The sequence below is a fragment of the Mesocricetus auratus genome, unplaced genomic scaffold (assembly GCF_017639785.1).
Source record: "Mesocricetus auratus isolate SY011 unplaced genomic scaffold, BCM_Maur_2.0 Super-Scaffold_100019, whole genome shotgun sequence".
Classification (NCBI taxonomy): Eukaryota; Metazoa; Chordata; class Mammalia; order Rodentia; family Cricetidae; genus Mesocricetus; species Mesocricetus auratus.
The window spans coordinates 36109578-36121663 of record NW_024429200.1 but is presented as its reverse complement, the minus strand read 5'-3'; the positions used below and the strand labels follow the sequence as shown (position 1 = coordinate 36121663).

The following is a 12086-nucleotide window of genomic DNA, read 5'->3' as shown; positions in this document are numbered from 1 at the left end:
TTATCCACTTTCTCCCAGTGGCTCTCCTCTTCCATCCTGTTGGTTCAGAACCCACCATCCTCTTTGTAAAGGGAGATATTGTGGAGGGTAGGATGGGTGGTAGAAACAAGAAGGGAGAAGCCTTGGCATATGCCAGCCAAAGAGAGATTCTACATTAGATAAAACCCCTCTGCATACATAATCAGAGTTCCTGGGGAGAGTGGGAGGAGAGCCCGATTTTTCTTACAACCTTACAGAAACATGAGGTGTGTCTGTGTAACTGGAAAGGCTGGAGGCGTGTGAAGAGAGAGCTATCCCCTGGGATCACCTGTTGCTGCCTCGTCTATCTTCCACTAGCACTTAAACATGTTCAGGATTGCCTTCATCAACCATGTCCCCTCTCGGCCTCCATCAGGAGCTAACAAACGTCTTGCTATGCACTATCTCTGTTTCACTTGCTACTCTACTCCAGCGTCAGAGTGAGGTCTTCTCGAAGTCAGGGGTGGGACCTGCTTTGAAGATCTACCTTTGTGTACCCCGAAAGGATGTCCTCAAGTTTAATTCAGTGTACACGTGCAGATATCGCTGGGCTTGGCACTGTGAGGTAAATGAAAGGGGAACATTCTACTTGAACTTTACTAGGAATGGCTCAACGGAGGAGGGAAGGCGCTAACTATTTACTAATGACAGTGGATGTTTTATGTCACAAGAGAAGGGTGTGCAGCAGGTATTGAGACCTTCCGTGGTAGAAGAATGAACTTCTAACTTTAGAGGAGAATGACAATACGGCAATGACGACCTTCATCATAGGGGGGCACTTTAGGGTGGGGTTTGAGAGCTGGGTAGACACTGAAGTCTGGTAACCTTGGGATGAAGATCATGTTCCCAAACTGTGTTTTACAGCACTCAGGCATTCTGTGAAAAGGGGGAATTGCACTCCATTCAATTTAGAAGACGCTGTGTTCAGGAAAGCCACATTGTACTTCCATTCCAGGCATTTTTAAATGGTGAAGAAACTGTTTTTATGTCATGACAACAGGTGCAAATTGAGAGTGTCCCAGGCAGAATGGAACGGATAGTTATCCTAGTTCTAGATCATGTTCACTTTTGGAGATTTAAATGAACGCTACGGTTGTAAAGAAAGGAAATACGTTTTATACCACCAATTCCAGCATTTGCCAAATTCTTTTGACCACGCAACGCTCTCCTCAAGGGGCACTGACCAGCAACTATGAGAGACACAGAGCAGGTAAATGAAAGAAATGTCAATACCAGAAAGGATTTATACTGGCACAGAGACAACCATGGAAGATGGACTCGGGATGGTTTGTGGCTTGAGGCACATCCAAGAAGAGTGCTGGTGGCCAGATTGCATGCTTTTACTCCCTGAAGGCTTCTGCATGGCAGCAAGCAGTGTATGTGCCCACAACTGGAAAAGAGTTTGAAAGAGTAAGTGTTAAGAGAAACTTTTTCTTGCTAGCCGCTTTAGTTTATCCCCCGCCAGCCGCCTGGGCTCTGCCACATTGTAGTCCCCAAATAAACACACAAGACGCTGTATTAATTATGAAGCTGTTGGCCTTGCTTGTTTCTTACTGGCTAGCTCTGACTTAAGTAATTACCCCATAATTGTTAATCTAAGTATGTCTCTTACCGGAGAGGTTTCCGGGCTTCCTACCCCAATGGCGTTACATCTCGACTCTTTGTGTTTCTCCTACCCAGAGTCCTCCTGGACTCCTAGTCCCTCCTATCTAGATTCCCCATTGGCCAGACAGTACTTTATTGACAAATGCACAGGACTTCCCCAACATCTCCTCTTTTCTGTTTAAACAAAAAGAAAGGTCTTAACTTTAACATAGTCAAATTGTATATGACAGAACAGTTATCAAGTAAGAACACAGTTACAATATTTTGTCAACATTTAGCAAGATTTAAAGAAAATATCATCCATCCCATCCTTGTGAGTCCAAAGTCCTATATGTAGCTTATCTTTTATCATCACTAAGGAAAACTATAATTATAACTATCTGTCTTCAACTCCATCAAAGACCACAGAAGGATAATATATAAACACTAGGATTGACAGAGACATCTTACTGCCTGGACAGTCACCCGAAGTTCCTCTGTAACGTTGGGGCATCCATCTTCAGCCCATAGGCCACAATGTGTCTGGAACACTTCTCAGCAAAGCAGGAAATTTCAAACTGTCCATCTGCGTTGGCAGTCTGTCAGTCATTTTTCTTTGTCCTGCAGAAAGTCTCGTAGACTCTTCCATGAAGCAGGAACCCTGTAAGACTGAGTTCAGCATTCACTTTCCTGTGGGTCCTGCATGTCCAGTTTATACAGCAACAGTCAAACAGTCTAGGCAAGAGCAGTTTCTTGCCCAAATGGCTAATCTTGCCATATTGAAAGCAAACTCCATGACAAGTTTCTTCGATGACCATCTTCCTCTCAGATGTAATTAGTGCTGCCAGGAGCAGACATTTCTCATTGTCAAGAAAAGCCCTAAACCATTTTAAATGCCATTTTCTGAAGGTCTTTGAGAGGTTTGAAGACTGTTTATCTATCTCAAATATTTTTCTGTATATCTAGAAAACCTAACTAACCTAACTATAAGTTCTGACTATTAAAAGTAACTATCTATAGTCTGTATTCAATTATGCATTACGTTTTAAAAGATCAGTATAAGCACAATACTTAATCAAGAGGAGAAATATACATATCACAAAATTGACCTTGAATTTGTATCAATAAATGAAAAACAATACCCATACCATAATTCCCCTTTTTTTCCATTAACAAGAGATCGGCTGTGATCATTAGCCAATTATAAACAATCCCATTTAAATGAAAACAAAGATTTATAAACAAGATGGGAATTGGGACGTCGCTCATTCCAAACTGCTTCCTGCTGGAAGGGGGCGCTGTTCATACCATGGGGATCATGACAAAACTCAGAAACCTGTATAAGTCCGTATTTTCGGGGTTTGTAAAGCTGTATCATCTTAGCTGTCTCAATAGTTGGAACACCTGGTCCACTGCTTCCGGGGGTCTTGGTTCGTCAAACCACAGAAGCCTGGAAGGAATCCTCAGCTTTTCATTTTCTGTAGAAACATAAGCAAAATCTCCTTTTCCAAGTAACATATCCTTATACTTAAATTTTGAAGTCAAGGTATTTTCAAAAGATAGAAGTTGGATTAATTTAGCAGCATTTATAATCAAGTGTACTTTAGTAGCAGTTCTTTCCTGAGCAAGCAAAAAACTGAAAAACACAATAGCATACAGTATCCAGACTCTCTGTGTATTTTCCATCTTTACGTGGCTTATTTATTTATGTATTATTACTTTATTTATTTTACTTTTATTTATTTTTCTCTGAGACAGGGTTTCTCTTTGGAAATCTGCCTGCCTCTGACACTGGAGCAAATCTTACCGTCGTGCGCCACCACAATGCCGGCTTTCCTATTTATTTACCACTTTGTTGTTTCATTTTCTCTCTCAATCTCACGTATATTTTTAAACACACTGTAAACCTTTAGAGATTTTCTTCATCCAAGTCTGACTTTACTGTAAATCTTTATGTTTTTCTGCCCACGTGCCTTATCTGTTAAAACCGCGGCTGTTTTAAACTGCCGTTTCAAGATGGCGGGCGTAAGCGTGATTTCAGCTTACCGCCTCAGTCCATGCTGACATCTAGCAAATGCTGCCACTTCCAGCTGTACGTACACACCTATCAATTGTTAGCAGAGTCTCTTAAAAGAACCTTGTTGGGTTTTTTTTTTCCTTTTTTCTTTTTATGCCGAGTCAGGAAGACTCCAGTAAGCGAGCCACGTGAATCTCGGCTTGTGGCTAGCAAAACAGAGCACACCTGAGAAAAATGCTGCTACCAAAAATCTGTGCTTCTCTCCATTCTTCTGTTTCTAAAATTCCTTTAAAGCTTTTGTTATTTTGCGTGGAAATTCATGATCCCACTCCTGATCACCATTTTGTTAAGAGAAACTTTTTCTTGCTAGCCGCTTTGGTTTATTCCCCCCCAGCCGCCTGGGCTCTGCCACATTGTAGTCCCCAAATAAACACACAAGACGCTGTATTAATTATGAAGCTGTTGGCCTTGCTTGTTTCTTACTGGCTAGCTCTGACTTAAGTAATTACCCCATAATTGTTAATCTAAGTATGTGTCTTACCGGAGAGGTTTCTGGGCTTCCTACCCCAATAGCGTTACATCTCGACTCTTTGTGTTTCTCCTACCCAGAGTCCTCCTGGACTCCTAGTCCCTCCTATCTAGATTCCCCATTGGCCAGACAGTACTTTATTGACAAATGCACAGGACTTCCCCAACAGTAAGAATGTTCAGGAAGGTAAATGGTATGCCTTTTTCTTGCTTTTCTATTTCTGTTCCATCTTTAGTCTTTTAGACTACAGGAAGTGAAAACCTTCAGCCTAATTTCTGTCTTTTGTTGATAAAGGATGGAGGACTGAGCTTTAAAATTCACAACTGAAGTTGTCTCCTCTGAATCGGGCTTTACTTGTGAGGTCTATGGATGAAGGGTGTGGAAACACCCACGCTGGGATAAGCTGCTTGAATTTCCCTTGTGCTGTTGGTGCTCTAGATCCGAATGCACAGAACTGACAAGGCCTCACAAGTGTGCGAATAATAGGAGCATCAAGGGCTGTGGTAGAATATTATTCTAAGGTGTGTTGCTTTTGTTTGTGCTGCATTTGTCCAACTGTGTGAGGCTGTGTTACTGTGTCTGTCTAAAACCCCTGGTGGTCCTAATAAAGAGCTGAAAGGCCAATAGCGAAGCAGGAGCAAGGATAGGAGGGCGTGGCAGGCAGAGTGTAAACAGAAGGAGGACTGAGGAGGAGGAGCAGCAGGAGGACCAGGAGAGGAGGACATCAGGGCCCAGCCACCCAGCCACCCTGCCACCCAGCCAGGAGCACTGACTGTTCTTCCAGAGTTCCTGAGTTCAATTCCCAGCAATCACATGGTGGCTCACAACCACCTTGAATGAGATTTGGTGCCCTCTGCTGGCATGCGGTCAGAAGGCTGTATACACAATAAATATTAAAAAAAAAAAGATATGCAGAAGTAAGAAGGATAAAAGCCCAGAGGAAAAGGTAGATGAGATAATTTACGTAAAGCTGTCAAGAAACAAGCCAAGCTAAGGCGGACATTCATAACTAAGAGTAGGCTTCCATGTGTAATTTATTTGGGAGCTGGGTGGTGGGCCCCCTCAAAAAGCCCAAGGAGTAAACAACATTTTAAATAACAAAGAATCATCACCGTGTAACCACAGCTGTGTTTTTCTGAACCAGATATCAATCACATCCCTGGCAACCCGGTGTGTAGAAGTACGCACGGATTGATCGATTTTGCTCATTTTTGTTTTAGTTGGCACACCAAATATCAACTTTCATTATGTTCTTCTCTTTCCCACCACCACTCCCTCTGACAGGGTCTCATGTAGCCCAGGCTGGCCCCCAAATCAGTATGCAGCTGAAGGTGGATGTTAACTTCTGCTTTTCCCCTGTCCATCTTGCCCATGCTGGGGTTAAAGGTGGGGCCACCGTACCTTGCTAACCTTTTTATCTCTATACTTATGTTGTGCCCAGATTCTGAACCCCAAAATCACCAAGAGACCCGTTCCGGTGCAAAAGCAAAGAGTCTTTTATTGTTGTTGCTTAATGAGCTGACCCCATTAGCTCAGGTCCCTTCACATAGGCATCCCACCTTGTTTGCCTCCCAACTACCCCCTTGCCCCCTCCCTGACTATTATTGGTCCTTCCCCCTACCAAATCATCTTGTTTTTGCATTCATGTCACACAGTTCCCCTCCAATCTAGGTTCAGAAGCTACAGCATAGACCGAATACACACCCAAGACCTACAAACATGCTGCAGAAACAGATCCCCTTTGCTTTATGATTGAAAATAGACTTTTTTTTCTCCCTCTACTCTTCCCAGTTCCTCCTCACCTCCCCTGTCTTCCAGATCCACTCCCTTTCTGTCTCTCCTTAGAAAACAAACAGGCTTCTAAGGGATAATAAAATAAAATGTGACAAAACAAAATGAAATAAACAACTAACACATTGGAGTTGGGAAAAAAAATCAAACAGACGGAAAAGAGCCCAAGAGAAAGCACAGGAATCAGACACCCCATTCCTGCACACACAGGAATCTCATAAAATCACTGAGCTGGAAGCCATAAAATATATGTAGAGGACTTGGTACAGGGCCTTGTTTTCTTAGTGTCCTCCATCCCCTCTGGCTTTTATACACTTTCTGCCTCCTCTTGCAGAGGGTTACCTGAATGCTGAGGGGAGAAATTTGATGGAGACACTTCATTTAGGGCTAAGTGTTCCAAGATCAGGCACGTTTTTACTTGTATATACACTTTTAGTAAGAATGATGACCCAGACTTCTGGCACACAGGAAATGTAACAGACAGTTAAAAGAAGGAACAATTAGCAGTGGTGGGCACAGGTAAGGGAAAAGGAAAAGCAGAAAACTGTAGAATCCCATGGGAGAGCTCACATAGAATACTGATGGCTCTAAAGGCAAATGCTCCACCAGATCTCAACAAACGCTCTCTGTGTAGTCTATCTTTCTCTGTCGTCTTAGAACTGTACTTACTTATACATGTTTGCAACTCATTAAAGGGCTCTGAAGTGTGTTTGATATGGCAAGAAAGCGTATACTACACCTTAGGAAGGTTGCCATACAGTACGCTTGTTATTTTAAAGGGCTGTCCACTTAAAACGCCTCTGCTCTGTGGCGCAGTGAAGTCTGGTGGGCCTGACATTCCATCCAGGTGGTTTTCCTTTTAGAAAGAGGCTCATTGTCAGTTTTTCTGTTCCCAACTGTACTTCAATGTCAATAATTAACCCTATAGGTTAAAAGAGGCTTAACATGGCAACAACGTGTTTTGAAAACAGCCTTGTGATTTGAAAGCTAAATAAATCATTAAATTAAATGACCCCAACATCAAATGTTTATGGCTGTTTAAAGTGAGCCAGCCAGTGGCACTCTACAAAGAGATACCGGCTAAATTATGTCATAAAATACAGCAGCTAGGCTTTATCTTATCATCTTAAAAGCCACTTGTGGTTGTGATAGAGGATGTTGGCTGTTCAGGTTGGCAGGCGACAATCCTCAACATCAAGAAGCAGCTGTGGTCACTGTATCAGAAGGCCACTAGCACAGTCCCAAAGGAGCTTTTGTTTTCCTCTAAATTTAGCATTTGATTTTGGAATACGTCTTCCCACTCTAAAGGTACTTGACAATTTTTATCTCATCAAAACGTGGAGGCGTGGGACAAATAAAGGTAAACATAGGAATCTGGAGGTTCTGGAAGAATAGCATTGCCACACAGTTTACCACTGTGGGAAATAACAAACCACTGCTCTAACATATGGCTACCGTCCTGACTCCTGGTGAGCAATGGCATTCCCACTTGCCATTCCAAACTGAGCTGACAGCTCATCACTAAAAGCCTGCATTTCCTCTCTACTCACCAGACCACACCAAGATTTATTTATCAGTCTTTGTGTCATAACTTAAATTGACTTACTTTCATCCATTTTTTTTTCAGGAGAAATATAGATGGATTTCTAATGGAAAAAAACACCTATCCCACATGCCTAACTTAGTGGCAAATTCTGGAATTTAAAAATGGGAATAGATAAAGACTCTGACAGCATGTAAGATACTCTTAATTATTGGGGGGGAGGAAGCCCTATCAACCTCATTGAATGGCCCAGGGGTTATGTTGGCTTGATTTATGTCAATTTGACCCACGCTAGAGTCATTTTGGAAGCGGGAACCTCAATTGAGAAGAGTCCCCTACAACCTCTCCCCACACACCCATGATGGACTGTGATTGGAACATATAACTGGAAATAAACCCTACCTCCCTGAGTTGCTTTAAGTTATGGTGTTTTAGCACAACTCAATAGAAACTCTAAGAAAATGATTGATCTACCAGGGACAATATCCTTAAATAAAACAAACTCCCTCTCTCAGGGGCTATCAACTATTAACAGTACTCAACTAGGGATGGGATTTTTCTGTTCATTTCCCCTCTCCATCATGGAATTTTATCTGGGTTGGGATAGATTGTACAGGTTTTGTGCATGCTACAATAACCTCTATGAGTTTATTCTTGCAACTATCCTGTTATGACTGGGAAATACTATTGTAGTTTTTCACCATCTTTGACTCTTAGAATCTTTCTGCCCCCATTTTCAAACTGATTTCTGAGCCTTGTAGAGGAAGAGCCTTGTAAGGGGATGTGATACAGATGTCACATTTTTTTCCCCTCTTAAAAATTTAAATTAGAAACAAGCTTGTTTTACATGTCAATCCCAGTTCCCTCCCCTCCTCCCCTGTCCCCAACAACTCCCTATCCCATCCCCTTTCTTCTCCACAAGGAGGGTGAGGCCTTCCATGGGGAATCTTCAAAGTCTGTCATATCATTTGGAGCAGGCCCTGGGCCCTCCCCTGTGTGTCTAGGCTGAGAGAGTATCCCTCTATGTGGAATGGGCTCCCAAAGTTCATTTGTACACTAGGGATAAATACTGATATATTTCCAGAGGCCCCACAGATTGTCCAGGCCTCCTAATTGACATCCTCGTTCAGGGGGTCTGGATCAGTCCTATGCTGGTTTCCCAGCTATCAGTCTGGGGTCCATGAGCTCCTACTTGTTCAGGTCAGCTGTTTTCTGTGGGTTTCTCCAGTTTGGTCTTGACCCCTTTGCTCATCACTCTTCCCTCTCTGCAAATGGATTGCAGGAGTTTGGCTCAGTGTTTAGCTGTGGGAGTCTGCTTCTGCTTCTATCAGCTACTAGATGAAGGCTCTAGGATGGTAGGCTCTAGATTGATAAGGTAGTCATCAATCTCATTGTCAGAGAAGGGCATTTAAGGCAGCCTCTCCACTATTGCTTAGATTGTTAGTTGGGGTCATCCTTGTAGATCTCTGGACATTTCCTTAGTGCCAGATTTCTCTTTAAACCTATAATGGCTCCCTCTATTATGGCATATCTTTTCTTGCTCTCCTCTATTCTTCTCCTCACTTAATCGTCCTGCTCCCTCATGTCCTCCTGCCCCCTCCTCTTCTCCCCTTCTCTTTCTTTTAACTCCCTCTCTCCTCCCCCAAAGCTCACAATTAGCTTAGGAGATCTTATCCCTTTCCCCTTCTCCAGGGACCATGTATGTCTCTCTTAGGGTCCTCCTTGTTTCCTAGCTTCTCTGGTGGTGTAGATTGTAGACTGGTAATCCTTTGCTCTATGTATAAAACCAATATATGAGTACATACCATGTTTGTCTTTTTGTGACTGGGTTACCTCACTCAGGATGGTTTCTTCTAGTTCCATCCATTTGCCTGCAAATATCAAGGTTCCATTGTTTTTTTTCCCACTGAGTAGTACTACATTTTCTTTATCAATTCTTCAGTAGAGGGGCATCTAGGTTTCTTCCAGGTTCTGGCTCTTACAAATAATGCTGCTATAAACATAGTTGAACAGATGTTCTTATTGTATCTTTTGGGTATATACCTAAGTGTGGAATTGCTAGATCTTGTGGTATACTGATTCCCGTTTTCCTGAGGAATCTCCATACTGATTTCCAATGTGACTATATGAGTTCACACTCCCATCAGCAATGGAGGAGTGTTCCCCTTTCTCCACATCCTCTCCAGCATAAACTGTCATTGGTGTTTTTGATCTTAGCCATTCTGACAGGAGTAAGATGGTATCGCAGAGTTGTTTTGATTTGCATTACCCTGATGGCTAAGGATGTTGAGCACTTTCTTAAGTGTCTCTCAGCAATTTTAGATTCTTCTATTGAGAATTCACTAGTTCTGTACCCCACTTTTAAATTGGATTATAGCTTCTTGAGTTCTTTGTACATTTTGGAAATCAGCCCTCTGTCTGATGTGGGGTTGGTGAATATCTTGTTCCATTCTGTGGGCTGCTGTTTTTTCTTGTTGACTGTGTCCTTTGCCTTACAGAAGCTTCTCAGTTCCAGGAGGTCCCATTTATTAACTATCAATCTCAGTGTCTGTGCTACTGGTGTTATGCTCAGGAAGCAGTCTCCTGTACCGATTCTAAGAGGTTCAGTGTGGCTGGATTTATGTTGAGGTCTTTGATCCATTTAGACTGAAGTTTCGTGCATGACGATAGATATGAATCTATCTGCAGTCTTCTACATGTCAGCCTCCAGTTATGCCAGCACCATTTGTTGAAGATACTTTCTTTTTTCATTGTATAATTTTAGCTTCCTTGTCAAAAATCAGTTATTCGTAGGTGTGTGGGTTAATATCAGGGTTTTCAGTTTAATTCTGTTGGTCTACCTGTCTATTTTTTGTGCCAATACCAAGCTGTTTTCAGGACTGTAACTCTATAATAGAGCTTGAAGTCAGGGCTGGCGATACCTCCGGAAGTTCCTTTATTGTATAGGGTTGTTTTGGCTATCCTGGATGTTTTGTTTTTCCATATAAAGTTGATTATTTTTCTTTCATGATCTGTGAAGAATTGTGCCAATATTTTGATGGGGATTGCATTGAATCTGTAGATTGCTTTTGGCAAGATTGTCATTTTCACTATGTTGAACCCACCTATCCAAGAGCATGGGAGATCTTCCATTTTCTGGTATCTCCTTTAAATTCTTTCTTTAAAGACTTAAAGTTCTTGCAATACAGGTCCTTAACTTGTTTGGTTAGAGTTGCCCTAAGATATTTTATGTTGTTTGTGGCAATTGTAAAGAGTGATGTTTCTCTGATTTCGTCTGTATATAGTATGGCTACAGATTTTTTTGAGTTAATCTTGTATCCTGCTACTTTGCTTAAGGTATTTATCATCTTTAGGAGTTCCCTGGTAGAATTTTTGGGTCACTTATGTAAACTAACATATCATCTGCAAATAGTGAAAGTTTGACTTCTTCCTTTCCAATTTGTATCCCCTTGATCTCCTTTTGTTGTCTTATTGCTCTAGCTAGAACTTCAAGTACAATATTGAAGAGGTATGGAGAGAGGGGCCAGCCTTGTCTTTTTCCTGATTTTAGAAGAATCACATTGAGTTTCTCTCCATTTAGTTTGATGTTGGCTGTTGATTTGTTATGCTTAGGTATGTTCCTGTTATCCCTGATGTCTCCAAGACCTTTTCCATGAAAGGGTGTTGGATTTTGTCAAAGGCTTTTTCAGCATCTAGTAAGATTATCATGTGGTTTTTCTTTTGCAGTTTTTTTATATGGTGGATTACATTGATAGATTTTCGTATGTTGAACCATCCCTGCATCCCTGCATCCCTGGGATGAAGCCTACTTGATCATGGTGGATAATTTCTCTGATGTGTTCTTGGATTTGATTTGCCAGTATTTTAATTTTTGTCAATGTTCATGAGGGATATTGGTCTGTAGTTCTCTTTCATAGTTGTGTCTTTATGTGACTTGGGTACCAAGGAAATTGTAGCCTCGTAAAAAGAGTTTGGCAATGAACCTTCTGCTTCTATTGTGTGGAACAATTTGAGGAGTATTTTTTTATTAGCTGTTCTTTGAATTTCTGGTAGAATTTTGCACTGACACCCTCTGGGCCTCGGCTGTTTTTGGTTGGGAGACTTTTTATGACTGCTTCTATTTCTTTAGGGGGTTATATGTCTGTTTAAATATCTTATCCATTCTTGATTTAATTTTGGTAAGAGATATCTATCCAGAAAATTGTTCATATCCTTTAAACTTTCAAATTTTGTGGAGTACTGGTTTTTAAAGTATGATCTGAAGAGTCTCTCAATTTCCTCAATGTTCATTGTTATGTCCCCCTTTTCATATCTGATTTTGTTAATTTGCATGTTCTCTCTCTGCCTTTTGGTTAGTTTGAATAAAGATATGTCTATCTTGTTTTTCTTGAAGAACAAAGTCTTTGTTACATTGATTCTTTGTATTGTTTTCTTTATTGATATCAGCCCTCAATTTGATTATTTCCTGGCGTCTACTCCTCTGGGGTGAGTTTGCTTCTTTTTGTGTAGAGCTTTCAGTTGTGTTGTTAATTCTCTAGTGTGACTATTCTCCAGTTTCTTCATGTGGGCACTTAGTGCTATGAACTTCCCTCTTAGCACTGCTT

General features: G+C 41.5%; 1 long non-coding RNA gene across 1 annotated transcript; it reads right to left on the bottom strand.

The window, feature by feature from the left end:
- Nucleotides 1-1114: 1114 nt before the first annotated feature.
- LOC121133022 lies at nucleotides 1115-1676 on the bottom strand. Its single transcript, XR_005869753.1, has 2 exons — nucleotides 1631-1676; nucleotides 1115-1408 (listed from the first exon to the last, which is right to left on the bottom strand). It is a non-coding gene; the product is annotated as an uncharacterized LOC121133022 (long non-coding RNA).
- Nucleotides 1677-12086: the final 10410 nt, after the last annotated feature.